Source organism: Lepidochelys kempii, chromosome 3 (assembly GCF_965140265.1).
Source record: "Lepidochelys kempii isolate rLepKem1 chromosome 3, rLepKem1.hap2, whole genome shotgun sequence".
Lineage (NCBI taxonomy): Eukaryota > Metazoa > Chordata > Testudines > Cheloniidae > Lepidochelys > Lepidochelys kempii.
Genome location: NC_133258.1, coordinates 195,030,267 through 195,050,370, shown reverse-complemented (window position 1 = coordinate 195,050,370; position 20,104 = coordinate 195,030,267). Strand labels below are relative to the sequence as shown.

The 20,104-nt window shown below is 46.4% G+C and overlaps 1 protein-coding gene across 2 annotated transcripts in view; it reads right to left on the bottom strand.

Moving 5' to 3' along the window:
* LOC140909666 (uncharacterized) overlaps nt 1-20,104 on the bottom strand; it is a 62,518-nt gene that overhangs the window by 40,443 nt on the left and 1,971 nt on the right. The window contains exon 2 of one of the 2 annotated variants that reach the window (XM_073339496.1): nt 5,389-5,454. The exons of the other annotated variant lie outside the window; for it this stretch is intronic. The gene's annotated coding sequence lies outside the window, so the exon portion shown is untranslated. The remainder of the gene's footprint in view (nt 1-5,388; nt 5,455-20,104) is intronic. 2 annotated transcript variants of the gene reach the window in all.

Sequence of the window (20,104 nt, the reverse complement as noted above, 5' to 3'; positions counted from 1 at the left end):
CAAACACACCCACACCCACACCCAAAAACAAACCTAGAATCAACATTTTATTTGACTCACAGTCCCCCGCTCTAACCATTAGACTACACTCCCTGAATAGCCAGGATTAAGAGAATTTGCTTGAACTGTTATATTATTCTTATTAATTACTCTCATCATCACCATCCATATTGCAAGTACTTCCAAATCTAAGAGTATTCTCAGGCGTGTGGCTAGGTAAAATATTCTGATTATCTTGTGGTGCATCATTCCTTTAAGAGACATTTCAGGGTTAATATGCAAACATGCCCCTGCCCTGCTATCCAGCTGTTGATACACTTGTTTGAGGAGATAAGCGAGACAGACGGGTGAAAGCGACAGGTGATGCATATTAAAGTTAATGAAAAAATTATGCTGCAATACATTTCAAAGCAATTACCAGGAACACTCAATACTTCTCACAAACATGTATGGACAAACACATTCCCTGTGTCCTAATGACATGGGCTGCACTGTTGCAACTGATAAGCATGGGCTGACTGCTGAAAATGTGCCCTATCAATTGCAGAACTGGGTGCTTGGCTGTTCTTTTAGGAATATTTGGATAAATTGGCTTTGTGGGTGTAGTGCAGGGAGAACCCCATTAGCCACTGAGAATGAAACCCCAAAGCTGCCATCTGCGTTCCGACTCCATTAGTCTTCTGGGTGGGAGTGACCCTCAGATCCAAGCAAGGCACAACTGAACCAATACAGAAGATTCCTAAACACTCTAATAATGTCTTTTATTCCAAGCAGTAGGATAGTCAAGGGTAAACAGAGTTTACCCACTTTTCATTTGAGGAATATGGAGTTTAGTTTTAGTTAGTTTATCCTCTTTTTTTTTTAAACCACTCCATGCAGGATTCCCAAAGGCATTTTATAAGCAATATATCTAGGGATCTCTCACCTACTGAAGAAATAAATGCCTCTCACTGAGATCTAATTTAGTCAGTAAACACCGTCAGTGATCCTTCATCCTGCCCCTGCTGACCCAGTAGTTCAATCTGTCTCTGGTGTGGTCGAGGTGGCCAGCATACAGCTTCATGAGCCAGGGGAGCAAGGGGCAGGCTGGGTCCCCCAGATTCACTACTGACATTCCAACATCGCCAACGGTAAAGTGCTGCTCAGGGAAGAATGACCCTGCTTGCAGCTTTTGGAAAAATCCTGTGTTCTTAAAGACATGCATGAGCATGCACCATCCCCACCCAGCGCACATGGATATCAGCAGTGGGATAGTCCTACATCTCAAGGCTACCAGAATGGCCGGGGTGGAGCATCGTCCTCTGCAAAATGGCGTCCTCCGTGCAGTGTGTGTGGGCTGCTACTTTGGCAACCTTCTAAAATAGCACCAGAGTGGCATTCTGGGCTGTTCCCACTCCACTTCACCACTGGTATCAGTGAAGCACCCACAGTGATCAACTTGGCCTGTTGGGTGACCTTGAGCAAGTCACTTTACCTCTCAGAGCCTCTGTTTCCCCATCTGCAAAATGGGGATAATGCTACTGACCCCTTTGTAAAGCACTTTGAGATCTACTGACGGAAAGCGCTGTATAATAGCTAGGTAGTATTCTTAGAAGAGGATAATATGTTTTCTGTGTTGCTTTCTTTTTTTCTTTATTTACGCACTTTTATCATAAAAAATGAAAACCAAAAAAACCACATTTTAATCCTAAGGCAAGATAAGGCTGTAACACTACATTATTGAATGAACGTAATAGAATTCAAGACCAAAATCCTATGTTAAAATATAGAGAAACCTGTTTTACACAGTCACCGCTAAATCCAGCAATACTTAGTTTCTTAAGAGATGTGGGCCCAGTTCCTCAGCCCTGCTCCAGCTGCTTTGTACTGCTCTGCAAGACTGATCCAAAGCCCACTGAAATCAGTAGAAAGATTCCCATTGTCTTCAGTGGGCTTTCCATCAGGCCGTGGAATCCCCTGGCTTAATTGGAGGGGATTCCTCAGGTTAGTTGTGAAAACGTGGCACTTTCGTACCCAACTCCCCATGTGCAGGCAGAGCCACATCTGCCATCTTCCATGACTCAGTGAAATTGTTACTGGTCCTTCATTCCTGCTAGCCTAGCAGAGCCTATGAAGATAAGAGAGACAGTGGGGTTGCACAGCTGCAACTGAGCGTAGAATTTGCTCTACAGAAGTAGGATCTTTACTACGGATGAAGATGTGCAAAACATAAAGACCCAGCTTGACTCCCAGATTCCAGGTTGAATTTGCAGGGCTGGCCATCACAGGGAAAAAAGCACATTGGCACTGGAGTCTCTGAGACAATAAACATGAAATCCCAGGATGTTATTTCCGTGCTCATTTTTCAGAGCAGAACCACACTTTAGGCCAGGGCTGGTCCTGAGGCAGAACTATGCTGCATTGTCAACAGGAATGGTGGTCTACAGAAGCTGTAGTGGTTTCCTGTAAAGCTGAGGAGAAGGTCAAGAGTTGGGGGAACTTCTCAGATGCATCAAAGTGAGTTAGGAGAGCAAGGTGAGTCTCTGTCCACTCTAGAAAAAGCCCCCCAGCTGTGAAGCATCTCATGTATTTCAGTTGCAACCTCCGGAGCCATTTAAAGGTGTCAGAGGTGAGAATGAATTAAAATGAGGAATTCTTAGAACTCCATATTTTTGTATTATGCACAAAGGCCACAGGGCAGCCCACAAAATGTAACTAAAAACCTGACAAACATTTTTAAAAGGCCTCATTGTCCGAACCTAGCAAAACAACAAATAACCCAGCTTCCACTATCTATTAATAAAATAACCACCCACCCAGATAAAGCTCAATAGTAACAAAAAAGTACAGAGGCTTCTTCCGCAAGATGTCACTAGACATGGACCTGAAAAGCCCTGACCAGTGGGGAAATTCAGAGCCAGATGCAGCTTCAAACCTCACAGCCGGAGCCCAGCTCCAGATGCCATAAATATGCACTATTTATCAGTGAAGAGAAGATTCTACACATATGGATCTTCAATGGAGAAGCGGCTACAATACTCTTGAGCTTCTGTTGGGGGGCTGCCAGGAGCTTCAGTCCTGCCATTTCCAATTATTGTAAAGGAACACAGAAAGCAACAGGTTGTCTCTCTCAGGCAGAGTGGTCCTATAGCAATTTACGATGTGCATATTGAGAAGTACAAGGACCTTTTTGTGCACACTCATTGGGAAAAAGGCAGCCAATGAGTGTTGTGGAGCATGGGCTTCACTGACACTCATGGGCAAAAGCTTGTTAGCAGGCATGCTTCCAAGTGCTACAGTAGCTGCAATGCTACTGCCAAGCCCCGGCATTCAAAATTCATGAGTCAGGCCACAAAAATTTATGAGATTGGCTTAAAAAACATGCCATTTAAAAATATATAGAATTTTTTTTATTTGCCTTCTGGTTTTTGTGCCATTTAGGGAGTCACATTTTCAAGCTTTTCTCCACACCCATGGTGGCCAAAAACTTACATTAAAAAATAAAAGCCGAGAGTCTCGTGAAATAACATGACTCCAGGAGATGAGGCTTTAAGAAAAGAGATCAAATACCATGAGACTAATGATAAAATCATGAGAGATGGCAATACAGTGTTTTTCAAAGGAAGTCCCAAATAAAACACAGTACAATAAATAATCTGCCTTGAGGTCACAAGACATGGTTCACGACCTACGGATCTCCTGATTCCTATCAGATCTTTGCAACTATCACTTCTGCCCACCCTAGCATTTGGAAATTATGGATGTGGCTACAGGAGGACTTTGAAGATCCAAAAGCCTCCTATTCAATCAATAGCTAATCCCATATCTGGTTTACATTTATGCACACGTTCTCGGCTCAAGGTGCCTTCTTCTATTTATCACACACACTGCAGGATCTATAATTATTCTGCAATACAAATGGACACCAAAGAGTAACCTAACGGGGGATCAACAGTGTGTGTGGTTAAATGACTCATTCATCTGACCCATCTCTTCAAATAGGAGTTTGTTTGGTCCCAGTCAGTGTGAGCTTTGGAGGGCTGATTTCTCCATCACACACATGAAGAAAATATGAACCCACGAGGTGATACTCATACCAAAACATTTCAGTGAGCAACAAGAAAAGGTTCATAGTGTGAAATAAATGATCCTTTTAATCTGAAATTATAAGACACTCTGTATAAATACAGGTTTCAGAGTAACAGCCGTGTTAGTCTGTATTCGCAAAAAGAAAAGGAGTACTTGTGGCACCTTAGAGACTAACCAATTTATTTGAGCATAAGCTTTCGTGAGCTACAGCTCACTTCATCGGACATCTGATGAAGTGAGCTGTAGCTCACGAAAGCTTATGCTCAAATAAATTGGTTAGTCTCTAAGGTGCCACAAGTCTTTCTGTATAAATAATATGTCAGCCAATGATGAAAAACAAACAGCTGGTGCTGGGGTGGATCCTGGACTCCTTTATCAGTTTGTCAGAAAGGAACACAATTAGCACATGACAATGCACAGTCATGTTAAATACCTGTCCTGTTCTGTTTGTTCTGCTGCTCTAAGAGTTGCATTGCGTAGGGGTGAGTGTGGGAGGGTGTGTTTATGAGCATACCAAATGGTATGTGATGTGTGGAGAGGTCACTTACCCAATTCACCTCAACCATGACACGCAGAAGGGAGAGGCTAGGGAACCCAGCACTGTCCTGAGGAAGAGTAGTTACGCTCACATCCAAGCTGCCTACATTTGTAAACAATGTTTACCAGCATGAAAAAAAAAATGAAGCAAACAGCGCTTTCTCTGAAGCTGCTGGTGCTGGACACTGTAGGAGACAGGATGGACCATGGGCCTGACCCAGTACTGCAATTCCTATTGGGTGCGCCTCATTATCATCCAGTTTTACACCTTGGAAGTGAATTAAACTAAACCGAATTAAGGCTACTTTAATTCTGAATGACAGTATCCACACAGGGATTTAATGCAGTTTAACTAATCCACTTTAAATTCACACCTTTAGTTAATTCAGATAAACTTTCCTGAGTATCCCCTGTAAACAAACCCTAATATAACTGCAACAGCATAAGGGAAAGGAGAATGAGGCCCTTTATAACACTAGACCAGGATTGCTCATTCCTGTACACTCCACTGAGGTACCAATACAACCAGAAAGACCCAAGGAAATGGGCTAGGTTCCAGGCCCCTTCAGCAGCACACATTCTCCTTCTGTAGCAACATCTTGATGCTATTCAGCTCCCGTGGAAAATAGAAATGTTAAGGCCACTTTACAACTATGTAGAGCCCCCACAGACACCACCATCCCTCCATCACCTCCTGTGTGATGAATACATGTGAATAAGTACTGAAGGCAAATTCTCGCTCAATAATGATATAAATACATACAGTTTTGATGTCTTCCATACCTATCATAACAGTACACAGTGGTTTCTCCATCCCCTGAAGTCTTCAAATCAAGACTGGATGCCTTTCTGAAAGATATGCATTAGTCAAACACAAGTTGTTGGGCAGTACAGGAGTAAGTGAATGAAATTATATGTCCTGTGTTATACAGCAAGTCAGACTAGATGATCTAATGGTCATAAAACTCACCTCTAATCTATGCTAGCTACAACATACCAGAAACCCTACCAAAAACAGACTTTTGACTTTCTATAATCGTAAGAACATAAGAACGGCCATACTGGGTCAGACCAAAGGTCCTTCTAGCCCAGTATCCTGTCTTCCAACAGTGGCCAATGCCAGGTGCCCCAGAGGGAACGAACAGAACAGGTAATCATCAAGTGATCCATCCCCTGTCGCCCTTTCCCAGTTTCTGGCAAACAGAGAATAAGTATTGCCTTCAGTACTTATTCCCTGCCCATCCTGGCTAACAGCTTATCTAGTTCCTTTTTGAACCCTGTTATAGTCTTGGCCTTCACAACATCCTCTGGCAAAGAGTTCCACAGACTGACTGTGCATTGTGTGAAAAAATACTTCCTTTTGTTTGTTTTAAACCTGCTGCCTATTAATTTCATTTGGTGAGCCCTAGTTCTTGTGTTAGGAGAAGGAGTAAATAACACCTCCTTATTCATTTTCTCCACACCAGTCATGATTTTATAGACCTCAGTCATATCCCACCTCAGTCATCTCTTTTCCAAGCTGAAAAGTTCCAGTTTTATTAATCTCTCCTCGTATGGCAGCTGTTCCATACCCCTAATCATTTTTGTTGCCCTTTTCTGAACCTTTTCCAGTTCCAATATATCTTTTTTGAGATGGGGCGACCACATCTGCACGCACTATTCAAGATGTGGGTGTACCATGGATGTATATAGAGGCAATATGATATTTTCTGTCTTATTATCTACCCCTTTCTTAATGATTCCCAACATTCTGTTCACGTTTTTGACTGCCGCTGCACACTGAGTGGATGTTTTCAGAGAACTATCCATAACGATTCCAAGGTCTCTTTCTTGAGAGGTAACAGCTAATGTAGACCCTATCATTTTATATGTAAAGTTGGGATTATGTTTTCCAATGTGCATTACTTTTGCATTTATCAACATTGAATTTCATCTGCCATTTTGTTGCCCAGTCACCTATGTTTGTGAGATCCTTTTGTAGCTCCTCGCAGTCTGCATGGGACTTAACTATCTTGAGTAGTTTTGTATCATCTGCAAATTTTGCCACCTCACTATTTACCCCTTTTTATTCCTACCCTTTGTTTCCTATCTTTTAACCAGTTACCAATTCATGAGAAGACCTTCCCTCTTATCCCATGACAGCTTACTTTGCTTAAGAGCCTTTGGTGAGGGACCTTGTCAAAGGCTTTCTGAAAATCTAAGTATAATATATCCACTGGATCCCCCTTGTCCACATGCTTCTTGACCCCTCAAAGAATTCTAGTAGATTTCTTTGGAGTTGGCAGGTGTGATTACAGAGCCATTGGCCATTATCTTTGAAAACTCATGGCAATCGGGGGAGATCCCAGATGACTGGAAAAAAGCTAATGTAGTGCCCATCTTTAAAAAAGGGAAGAAGGAGGATCCGGGGAACTACAGGCGAGTCAGCCTCACCTCAGTCCCTGGAAAAATCATGGAGCAGGTCCTCAAGGAATCAATTTTGAAGCACTTAGAAGAGAGGAAAGTGATCAAGAACAGTCAGCATGGATTCACCAAGGGCAAGTCATGCCTGACTAACCTAATTGCCATCTATGATGAGATAACTGGCTCTGTGGATGAGGGGAAAGCAGTGGACGTGTTATTCCTTGACATTAGCAAAGCTTTTGATACGGTCTCCCACAGTATTCTTGCCAGCAAGTTAAAGAAGTGTGGGCTGGATGAATGGATTATAAGGTGGATAGAAAGCTGGCTTGATCATCAGGCTCAACGGGTAGTGATCAATGGCTCCATGTCTAGTTGGCAGCCGGTATCAAGCAGAGTGTCCCAAGGGTCGGTCCTCGGGCCAGTTTTGTTCAATATCTTCATTAATGATCTGGAGGATGGTGTGGATTGCATCCTCAGCAAGTATGCAGATGACACTAAACTGGGAGGAGTGGTAGATATGCTGGAGGGTAAGGATAGGATACAGAGCGACCTAGACAAATTAGAAGATTGGGCCAAAAGAAATCTGATGAGGTTCAACAAGGACAAGTGCAGAGTCCTGCACTTAGGACGGAAGACTCTCATGCACTGCTACAGACTAGGGACCGAGTGGCTAGGCAGCAGTTCTGCAGAAAAGGACCTATGGGTTACAGTGGATGAGAAGCTGGATATGAGTCAAGAGTGTGCCCTTATTGCCAAGAAGGCTAACAGCATTTTGGGCTGTATAAGTAGGAGCATTGCCAGCAGATCGAGGGACTTGATCATTCCCTTCTATTCAGCACTGGTGAGGCCTCCTCTGGAGTAATGTGTCCAGCTTTGGGCCCCACACTACAAGGATGTGGAAAAATTGGAAAGAGTCCAGCAGAGGGCAAAGAAAACGATTAGGAGTCTGGAGCACATGATTTATGAGGAGAGGCTGAGGGAACTGGGAGTATTTAGTCTGCAGAAGAGAAGAATGAGGGGGGATTTGATAGCTGCTTTCAACTACTACCTATTTGCCAGAGTTTATGCTCCTATTTTCCTCACTAGGACCTAACTTCTACTTTTTAAAGGATGACTTTTTGCCTCTCACTGCTTCTTTTATTTGTTGTATAGCCACAGTGGCACTTTTTTGGTTTTCTATGTTTTTTAATTTGGGGTATACATTTAAGTTCAGCCTCTATTATGGTATCTTTTAAAAGTTTTCATGTAGCTTGCAGGGATTTCACTTTTGGCGCTGTACCTTTTTATTTCTGTTTAACTAACTTCCTCATTTTTGTGTAGTCCCCCTTCCTGAAATTAAATGCTACAGTGTTGGGCTGCTGTGGTGTTTTCCCCACCACAGGGATGTTAAATTTAATTATTTTATGGTCACTATTACCAAGCGGTCCAGCTATATGCACCTCTTGGACCAGATCCTGTGCCCCACTTAGGACTAAATCAAGAATTGCCTCTCCTCCGGTGGGTTCCGGGACTAGCTGCTCCAGGAAGCAGTCATTTAAGGTGTCAAGAAACTTTTTCTCTGCATCCCGTCCTGAGGTGACGTGTACCCAGTCAATATGGGGATAGTTGAAATCTCCCATTATTATTGAGTTTTTTATTTTAATAGCCTCTCTAAACTCCCTGAGCATTTCACAGTCACTATCACGATCCTGGTCAGGTGGTCGGTAATATATCCCTACTGCTGTATTCTTATTATCAGAGCATGGAATTACTATCCATAGAGATTCTGTGGTACAGTTTGGTTCATTTAAGATTTTACTTCATTTGATTCTACACTTTCTTTCACTATAGTGATACTCCCACATCAGCATGATCTGTTCTGTCCTTCTAATGTATTTTGTACCCTGGTATTACTGTGTCCCACTGATTATCCTCATTACACAAGTTTCTGTGAAGCCTATTATATCAATATCCTCATTTAATACAAGACATTCTAGCTCACCCATCTTATTATTTCGACTTGTAGCATTTGTATATAAGCACCATTAAAGCTTGTCACTTTTTAGCTGTCTGCCATTACACGATGTAATTGAATGGGACTCCTTTTCATTTGACTGTTTCTCATCAGATCCTACCCATATTTTATCATCTTCCATCCTTTCCTCCTTACTAGGACACAGAGAATCTCCATTAATAGATCCTCTCCTAACAGGTGTCTCTGTCCAAACCATGTGCTCCTCCGTACCTGTCAGCTTGCCCCCAGCCCTTAGTTTAAAAACTGCTCTGTGACCTTTTTAATTTTAAGTGCCAGCAATCTGGTTCCATTTTGGTTTAGGTGGAGCTGATCCTTCTTGTATAGGCTTCCCCTTTCCCAAAAGTTTCCCCAGTTCCTAATAAATCAAACCCCTCCTCCCTACACCATTGTCTCATCCATGCATTGAGACCCTGCAGTTCTGCCCATCTAACTGGCCCTGCGTGTGGAACTGGAAGCATTTCAGAGAATGCCACCATGGAGGTCCTGGACTTCAATCTCTTAACTAGCAGCCTAAATTTGGCCTCCAGGACCTCTCTCCTATCCTTCCCTATGTCACTGGTACCTACATGTACCATGACCATCAGCTCCTCCCCAGCACGACACATAAGTCTATCGAGATATCTCGCGAGATCCGCAACCAGGGCTGCCCCTAGCTATTCTAGGGCCCTAGGCTACCCCACCATGGGGGGGGCAGGCCTCCATGTGTAGTGGGGGGGGGGGGGCTGGCCCCAGGCCTCCCCGGGGGGAGCGGAGCTGGCTTGGGGAACAGGGGGGAACCACTCCCCAGCACTCACCGGCTGGGTCCAGGTCACTGCACTTCCCGCCACTGGTGAGCGCAGGCACAGCCCTGCTGCACCCCTCGGGCGTGGGGGCAGGGCTGGGCACAGCAGGGGTGGGGGCGGGGCGGAGCAGGGGCGGGAAGAGGTGGGGTGGAGGCTTTGGGGAAGGGGTGGAGTGGGGGCAGGAAGAGGCAGGGAAGAGGCGGGGCAGGGTGGACCAGGGGCGGGGCGGAGGCGGACCTGGGCTGGGGCCCCTGGGGAAGAGGCGGAGCAGGGACTGGAGCAGCACGCAGCTGCGCAGGGCACCAGGAAATTGGTGCCCCAAATTTCCTGGTGCCCTACGAGCTGCGTGCTTTGTGTATGGGTAAGGATGGCTCTGTCCACAACCACAGGAAAATACCGATTACACCTGTGTACACCGAGTGTACACCGAGTACACTCCCTATAGGACACAACCCTCCTTGGCCCTACCATGGCAGTGCAAACCCTCACTAGTTCACACACACCTGTCAAAGAGCCGCTCCAATACTGAAGCCGTCCTCTCGCACAGTACTCATTGAGGAGGCTGTTCCCACCTGTCATGCATTTGGATCTCATGGGAGGTCCTTCTTGCCAGCTCAGGCTAACTCCTGTCATTACTCATTCATTTACCTATATACACTCCAAAATAGTGGGATAATTAAGGGCGGGCAGCAACTGGTTGTGAGAGAAGAGTGGAAGATATTGCATCTCCCTCAGGTGCTCGGGCTGTAATAGACTTTCATGTATTAGGATGAACAGGAGAGTACCTGGGTACGCAATGTGGAATGGGTAAGTAAGAGATTTATTTCTAATGAGCTACTGAGTCAGCATCCATTGGTGAGGCATTTGCTATGTTCATAATGGTCAATGAAAACTTCTTGCCTGGATCTTCACATAACGCACAGTCAACCTGTGGAACTCTTTGCCAGAGGATGTTGTGAAGGCCAAGTCTATAACAGGGTTCAAAAAAGATCTTGAAAAATTCATGGAGGATAGATCCATCAATGGCTGTTAGCCAGGATGGGTGTCTGTCGGAAGACAGGATACTGGGCTAGATGGACCATTGGTCTTACCCAGTATGGCCATTCTTATGGTGCAGCCAGGGTTAATGGGAACACATTTTTCCCAGCAGTGGCCACCACATAGTATGGAAAAGTTGCGACCCACGTCCTCTAGGAAAAGCCAGTCTTGGCATGACATCCTGCATTATTGGAAGGCAAGACCAAAGACTCACCCCCACCAAATCCCTCCCACTTTTGGAAGTCTAGCACTGTGGCAACGCTAGAGCTACGGACTCCCTCTACATCCTGCGCACAGGAGCTGGGACTGTTCCCAATCTGTGCACAAAGAGAAAGGAAAGTACCTTTTACCCTCCCCCCAACTGGCACACCAGCACGGACAACCTGTATTTACACAGAATTATAGACGGGCTGTCAAACCTCTGTCAGGTAGCAGGTTCCAGCCCCATATGATTTACAATGGCTTAACTACAAAGCTGGGGATGAAAAGCCAGGGACCCTGACAGATGGATAATGATACTGCGAGAGCCTTACTGTCATTCTTCTGAACTTGTTCACATGCAAAACATTAAAAAAGATTTGGCTCCAGCCACAGTTTGCTTATATGAGTAAAACTTGTTGCTATATTTTCTCTTACTCATTGCTCAGGTGTTCCAGGTTGTTACTAAATATGGACCCTAGTTCCTTTCCACCCTGAAACCAGGCAAAGCTTCCATGAAACCAGCAAACACCTCACATCTTGACAGCAATTTCATAAAACCACGGCAGCAAGACCAGTCAGTCTATAAGCCTATAAATGAACACAGCCATGTCAGATGTAATGAGGTGAGAAATGCAAGGTAATTATGCCACACCAAAACTGTAATTATGCTGCATTCCTTGTAAGTGAGGGACAACTAAAAATTAAAAACACCTCTTGAAATCCACAAGGGGAGTGGCACTTGGGATGTGCAGGGTTAACAGACCCCCGGCAATGGCTTTGGTGCCTGGGTGAAGGGTTGCTAAATGTTCCTGAGTTTTGTTCCCACCATGCCACTTCCTGCCTGGCTTTCATGCCTACTGGCCAAGGAGGATTCAATACTCACTTCTCCGTGCAGTAGCTAGTTTGGGGCCACATCCCACTCACCTAGCCCCCGGTGTTGCAATCAGGTTTGCGAGGTCAGAGCCTTGTGACTGCTCAGAGCTTCACTGACTCCAGTGGGGCTGCACACAGGCACAAGGATCTCTCCACACATTATCTGCCAGAGCCCTTTTCTGCAGAGGAGTTAATGGGACTTCATGTAAGGTGAGCAGACTTGGCTCAGAGTTCTCTTTACTGAAGAACATTGTGGGCTAGATTACGGCATCTACACCACAGTCCTGTGTAGAGGGGGAGCTACATGATTCCAGGACGAGCTGCAGGGAGGTTATTTCTCAAGCAACCACACTCAACTGCAGGGCTTTTTTGTGTGCACAAGTGGATCACAAGCCTGGGGCATATAGCTCCTCTGCTGTGCCAGCTACAAGGACTGGTGTAGAGGGTGAGGCTAAGCCAGAATCCTGCCTCCTCCCTGCTCCCTCTGGTGTCTTGCTCCCCAGAGGGAGGAACAGGGGCGAACACCTCCCCAGCAGCGCAAGGGGTGAGGTTTTTGTGTGGCTCCCTCATCTGGCACTGTCCCACTCTGGCCCTGTGTGTAGCATGAAGCATGCCTTTCAGAGTTCTCATGGACCACTGTGTAGGGGAGGAGAATGTAGGACAGACAGCAAAATACACAGACTGTCATGTCCTTTCCTTCTGCCTAAAAACGCAAGGAATTTGCTCCATTACCACCTCACAGTGCACGTTGTTTAAACCTAATCCTTCCAGGCCCGAGAGAACAAATGCGACATTTATTCTAGCGTCTGTAAACAAGCCAAAACAAATGTAGCGCAAAGAAGCTAGAAGGGCTATGTTTTATTATTTAATTATGTAGCAATGAAAGATTTAGTTTAAATTTTTTTTTTAAGTTGTAATAATGACCACACTTCCTACTAGAGCTGACCCCTTTCAAAGTTTGGCCTGAAGGATTTGCCTCTATGATTTTAAGTCAGCTACCTCGAATCTTTTTTAGAAGGGTCTCCCTCTACAAGGCGGGGGGAGGAGGGGTGTCTTCCCTCTACAATGGGAGCAAGATGGAAGGGGGTGAAATATTTCACAAAAGAGTTCCTCATGCATTACTGAATAGGAGTCCCTGCTCCGTTAAACAAAATTAAAACCCTCAGAGCAAATTCTGCTCTTAGTTAGACTGGTACAAACCCTAATGGAGTCAATGCGGCTGCATCAGCATAACTGAGAGCACAGACTGGCATCATAGATAGCCTGACAAAACGATAAAACTACCTCGCACTTAGAAAATCCTCTTTGTGATTATCTTGTGATTATTCAAATGTACTAAACTTACCACAAAGCCAATAATTTTTAATATATGATGGCACCATGTTACTGAACTGTTTACGAGTTCAATTTTCTAACATGATTTGAGGATTGTGTTTTTCCAAGCCGTGAATGCCCATAGCTGAACAAACTGGCCCAGATTTGCTCCTGCACTAAGATTTGGTTGGCCTGTTATGACTTCTTGATTCTTTACCCCAATTTGTGCCAGCACCACTCAGGAAACCATGAGTATGATGTTCAGGAGTGCTGAGTACCTGCTGTTGACTGCAGGTGCTAAGGATGTCTGAAAATCAAGCCCAAGATGTCTGAAACTGAGCATTCAGAAAATAAAGCACCCCCAAATCATCATCCATTATTGAAAATTTTGGTCCAAAATTTAATTTTTTCACAATATTACCTTGTTCCCAATAGAATCTTGATATCCTCATGTGAATGCAGATTTAGACAGAGTGACTATTATTATCCAGCCACTTTATTTCCCAGGTACCTATCATTATGGTATCTAAAACCCAGATAACAGTACAACTAAGCACTCACACAGCACTTCACAAACTGCAACTAATTAATCTTAATAATGCCTCTGTGAGGAGATCCCTGTTTTACATATGGGAAATCTGAGGCATAGAGAAGTGAAGTGACTTGCCCAAGGCCACACAGCACAGCCAGAATCAGAAGTCAGGACTCCTGACCCCAACTCAGGCACTCTGAGACCATGATAATGGGAGTAGCATAAGAACCCGAACAGAACAGGAAAAAGTCCAATGCTCAGTCCACTGTACCACGTTGCTCATTATGGTCCCTGCAGAAATCATGCTCATCTGTCCACATTCGTGTCACCAAATCCTAGCTTGGCGGGGGACAGGGGGCTCTTTAAATCCCAGAAGAACATTGAGCTCATGAATAATGCAGTTACCACACTGTCGCAAATAGATATATAGTGAATTCTAATTGTCACAAGGCACTAAGAGCTGTGATTTCCTTAGTCAGGCATTGTAATTCTCTCATTCATACGGCTTCAGCACCATTAAGGTCTCCTTGACTTCAGCAGATTTGTACTAGTGTAACTGAGAGTGGAGTGGGTCCAAGAGATTTTATTTTGTGGAGCTAGGATTCCCTATTGCACCACCTTCTGTGAGCAAGAACTCTCCATATGCGTAGGTGTTAGCTAGGTTTTGGGCCTCTGTAATGAGCAATAAACGCCCTATTGATTCACTCAGTTAGCTTATGTCATTAGAATGTTGTAGGGAAGAATTCAAAACAGTTGCTATATGACATGGGCAAGAGACTAGTATATTACCTAATGCCTTGTAGCATCAAATACATACTGAGGGTCTGATCCTGCAAGTCTCATACCATTCAATGAGAGTTTTGCCTCAGTGAGATCTGAAAGATCAGGCCCTTAATATATGAAATTACTTAAAGCCCTTGACTGTAAAATGTAAATAAATGTAGCAATAGACATTTGTTTTTCAGGGATGCACCTTTACAAAGGCACAGTGGATCTCAGAATACTTTTGAATCAAACAGAAAAATACCACCCCCTAAAAATAAATATAAAAGAAAATAAAAGTAAACAAAATAAACGTAAACCTGTACCAGAAAAAGGCCTAATGTACTTACCTGTAGCAGTATCAAAACCAGTTCCTGCTCCCATTAAAGTCAATGGCTTAAACGCTGACTTCCATGGAAGCAAGATTGGTGCCAAAAATGTGGGAAGGTAAAAAAAGGCAGGGAAGTGTCTGTCACCTCCATTACAACATCCCTCTTTGCAGATAGAGATATCTAGAGGTCCAGGGTTCTGCCCCTGGACAGGGAGTGGGACCATTTGAAGTGTCTGATGGCTCTATAACCTCCTTTCTTCCCCTACCCCAAGCCACTCAATTGTGAAGGCAGCAATTTTAAAATAAAATGACAGACTGTTCAAACAAAATGAAAGGCCTTCTCCAGCTCAACTGCTCCTGATTTTCAGAAACCTCATCTTCAAATCCCCCTGCCCTGACACTTTGGGAGCTGATTCAGGGCCCAGCTCTAAGTACAAGCAAAGCAAGAAAGAAGCAAGCACTTGGGGTCTTGCTCTTTTCAAAGCTCTACAACCAGGGACAAAGCCTATCTCCTCCTTTAGCAGCATGAGCACACAGAGAGAGAACAGCTCATCACTCACCAGGACCTCTTCTGCTAGGGTAGGGGTGGGCTGCTGGCCGTTTTAATCCGGCCCTCAAGCGCCCACTGGGGAGAGGGGTCTGGGGCTTGCCCTGCTCCGGTGCTCCAGCCAGGGAGCAGGGTCGGGGGCTGCTCCGCATGGCTCCGGAAGCAGCGGCATGTCCCCCTTCTGGCTCCTATGCATAGGGGCAGCCAGGAGGCTCCACTCCGCACGCTGCCCCCACAGCTCCCATTGGTTGGGAACTGCAGCCAATGGGAGCAGCAGGGGCAGTGCCTGCTGACAGGGTAGCACGCAGCAGAGCCTCCTGGCTATGCCTCCATGTAGGAGCTGGAGCGGGGACATGCTGCTGCTTCTGGGAGCCACTTGAGGTAAGCGCCACCCAGAGCCTGCACCCCTGAGCCCCTCCTGCCCTCTGAACCCCTGGATCCCAGCCCGGAGCACCATCCTGCACTCCAAACCCCTCATCCACAGCCCCACCCCAGAGCCTGCACCCCAGCCAGAGCCCTCACCCCCTTCTGCATCCCAACTCCCTGCCCCAGCCCAGAGCCCCCTTCCATACTCTGAACCCCTCATCCCGAGCCCCCTCCTTCACCCCGAACCCCTCATCCCCACCCCAGAACCTGCACCCCAAGCCAGAGTCCTCACCCCCCACCCCAGCCCAGAGCCCCCTCCCACACCTTGAACTCCTCATTTCTGGCCCCATCCTGAAGCCCGCACCCCCTCCTGCACCCTAACTCCAATTTCATGAGCATTCATGGCCCACCATACAATTTCTATACCCAGATGTGGCCCTCGGGCCAAAAAGTTTGCCCACCCCTGTGCTAGGGGAACCACAAAAGGGCCAACTCATGACTCAGTTCACCCTTCTCCAGAAGCTTGGGGTCTGGCAAATGAAAAGCTGGCTCTTGGATTTTCTCTGGAGCAGAGAACTCTTGGCAGCAGGAAACATTGATGGAAGCAGAGCTGTATCTCCAGCAGGAAGGAGCAGCGATCTTAGCCCTGATCTACACTACGAGTTTAGGTCGGATTTAGCAGCGTTAGATTGGTTTAGCCCTGCACCCGTCCACACTACGAAGCCATTTTTTCTGACTTTAAGGGCTCTTAAAACCGGTTTCTGTACTCCTCCCCAACGAGTGGATTAGCACTGAAATGGACCTTGCTGGGTCCAATTTGGGGTAGTGTGGACACAATTTGATGGTATTGGCCTCTGGAAACTATCCCAGAGTGCTCCATTGTGACCGCTCTGGACAGCACTCTCAACTCAGATGCACTGGCCAGGTAGACAGGAAAAGCCCCGCAAACTTTTGAATCTCATTTCCTGTTTGGCCAGCGTGGCAAGCTGATCAGCACAGGTGACCATGCAGAGCTCTTCAGCACAGGTGACCATGCAGTCCCAGAATCGCAAAAGAGCTCCAGCATGGACCGAATGGGAGGTACTGGATCTGATCGCTGTATGGGGAGACGAATCTGTGCTATCAGAACTCCGTTCGAAAAGACGAAATGCCAAAATATTTGAAAAAATCTCCAAGGGCATGAAGGACAGAGGCTATAACAGGGACCCGCAGCAGTGCCGTGTGAAACTGAAGGAGCTCAGGGCAAGCCTACGAGGGAACAAGGAAGACGATGATGAGGAGGAGGTTGAAGCACAGCAAGCGGAGAAACCGTTTTCCCCAACAGCCAGGAACTGTTTCTCACCCTGGATCTAGTACCCTCCCAACCCACCGAAGGCGGGCTCCCGGACCTAGAAGGCGGAGAAGCAACCTCTGGTGAGTGTACCTTTGTAAATGTAATACACAGTTTAAAAGCAAGCGTGTTTAATGATTAATTTGCCCTGAAGACTTGGGATGCATTCGCGGCCAGTACAGCTACAGGAAAAGTCTGTTAATGTGTTTGGGGATGGAGCAGAAATCCTCCAGGGACATCTCAATGAAGCTCTCCTGGATGTACTCCCAAAGCTTTTGCAAAAGGTTTCTGGGGAGGGCAGCCTTATTCCATCCTCCATGGTAGGACACTTTACCACGGCAGGCCAGCAGCACGTAGTCCGGAATCATTGCATAACAAAGCCTGGCAGCGTATGGTCCTGGTGTTTGCTGGCATTCAAGCAACATCTGTTCTTTATCTCTCTGTGTTATTCTCAGGAGAGTGATATCATTCATGGTCACCCGGTTGAAATAGTGGAATTTCATTAAGGGGACATTCAGAGGTGGCCGTTCCTGCTGGGCTGTTTACCTGTGGCTGAACAGAAATCATCCCCGCTGTTAGCCACGCAGTGGGAGGAGGGGTAAGCGATCATCCCAGAGAATTGGTTGTGTGTGTGTGTGGGGGGGGGTGTTAGTTGGGTTTGTGCTGCACGTTAACCTGAAAATCGCAACCCCTCCTTTTCAATGGCCAACCCCTTTTAAAGGGCCAACCCAACAGGTGCTTGGTATGTGAAAGGAGGGCGCTGCTGTTTGAAACCATTCCCACATGTTAGGAAGGTTAAAGAAGCCAAAAGACGGTGGCTTACCATGTCCGCCTGCAAGCCAAATTCTGTTGCCCGCCGGCCCTGCATGTGATCTCTCATCATACCGGCAGGCCCTCGATATAAGAGGCAAAATGTGACCTTGTAAAGAAAGCACACGTGCTATGTAATGTTAACAGCTTGGTTCACCGTGAAAGAATCTACCCATTGTTCTCTAAAATGTCTCTTTTTAAAGACTAATCTCCCTTTTTTCCCTCCCACAGCGCCAAACGTTTCATCACTCCACGTATCATCTCCGTCCCAGAGGCTATCATAGAAGCCCAAAAAACCGCACTCATGATGAAATGTTCTCTGAGCTCATGCAAGGCCTCCCACACTGGAAGAGCCCAGCACAATGCGTTGAGGGAGACAATGTCAGAGTCCAGGAAAGCACAAAATGAACGTGAGGACAGGAGGGACGAGTGAGAGGAGAAGAGGGACGAGCGAGAGGAGAGGTGGCATCAGTGTGATGAGAGGAGGCAGGATGCAAAGCTGAGGCTACTGGAGGATCAAACTGATATGCTCCGGCATATGGTTGAGGTGCAGGAAAGGCAGCAGGAGCAAGACCGCTGCTACAGCCCCTGTGTAACCAACCGCCCTCCTCCCTAAGTTCCATAGTCTCCTCACCCAGACGCCCAAGAACGTGGTGTGGGGGCTTCCGGGCACCCAACCACTCCACCCCAGAGGACTGCCCAAGCATTCAAGGAGTTTTGAAGTGCAGTGTGGCCTTGTACTTCCATCCTCCCCTCCTCCCCCACCCCTCCTGGGCTACTTTGGCAGTTATCCCCCCATTTGTGTGATGAATTAATAAAGAATGCATGAAATCACTTTATTGCCTCTGCAAGCGGTGATCAAAGGGGGGAGGGGAGAGCAGTTGGCTTACAGAGAAGTACAGTGAACCAAGGGGGCGGGTTTTCACCAAGAAACAAACAGAACTTTCACACCATAGCCTGGTCAGCCATGAAACCGGTTTTCAAAGCTTCTCTGATGCGCAGCATGCCCTACTGTGCTCTTCTAACCGCCCTGGTGTCTGGCTGCATGTAATCAGCGGCCAGGAGAGTTGCCTCAACCTCCCACCCTGCCATAAATGTTTCCCCCTTACTCTCACAGATATTGTGGAGCACATAGCAAGCAGTAATAACGATGTGAATATTGGTTTCACTGAGGTCTAACTGAGTCAGTAAACTGCGCCAGCGCACTTTTAAATGTCCGAATGCACATTCTACCACCATTCTGCACTTGCTCAGCCTATAGTTGAACAGTTCCTGACCACTGTCCAGGGTGCCTGTGTATGGCTTCATGAGCCATGGCATTAAGGGGTAGGCTGAGTCCTCAAGGATAACTATAGGCATTTCAACATCCCCAATGGTTATTTTCTGGTCTGGAAAGTAAGTCCCTTGCTGCAGCCATTCTCACAGACCAGAGTTCCTAAAGATGCAAGCGTCATGTACCTTTCCCAGCCATCCCACGTTGATGTTGGTGAAACGTCCCTTGTGATCCACCAGTGCTTGCAGCACTATTGAAAAGTACCCCTTCCGGTTTATGTACTGGCTGCCTTGGTGGTCCGGTCCCAAGATAGGGATATGCGTTCCATCTATCGCCCCATCACAGCTAGGGAATCCCATTGCAACAAAGCCATCCACTATGACCTGCACATTTCCCAGAGTCACTACCCTTAATAGCAGTAGCTCAGTGATCGCGTTGGCTACTTGCATCACAGCAACCCCCACAGTAGATCTGCCCACTCCAAATTGATTCCCGACTGACCGGTAGCTCTCTGGCGTTACAAGCTTCCAGAGGGCTATCACCACTCGCTTGTGAACTGTGAGGGCTGCTCTCATCTTGGTATTCTGGCACTTCAGGGCAGGGGAAAGCAAGTCACAAAGTTCCATGAAAGTGCCCTTAAGCATACCAAAGTTTCGCAGCCATTGGGAATCATCCCAGAACTGCAACACTATGTGGTCCCACCAGTCTGTGCTTGTTTCCCATGCCCAGAATCAGCATTCCACGGCATGAGCCTGCCCCATTGCCACCAGATGTCCAAATTGCCGGGTCCCGTACTTTGAGAGAAGTCTGTGTCCATGTCCTCATCACTCTCCTCACCACGCTGCCGCCGCCTACTCGCCTGCTTTTGCAGGTTCTGGTTCTGCATATACTGCAGGATAATGCGCGTGGTGTTTAGCATGGTC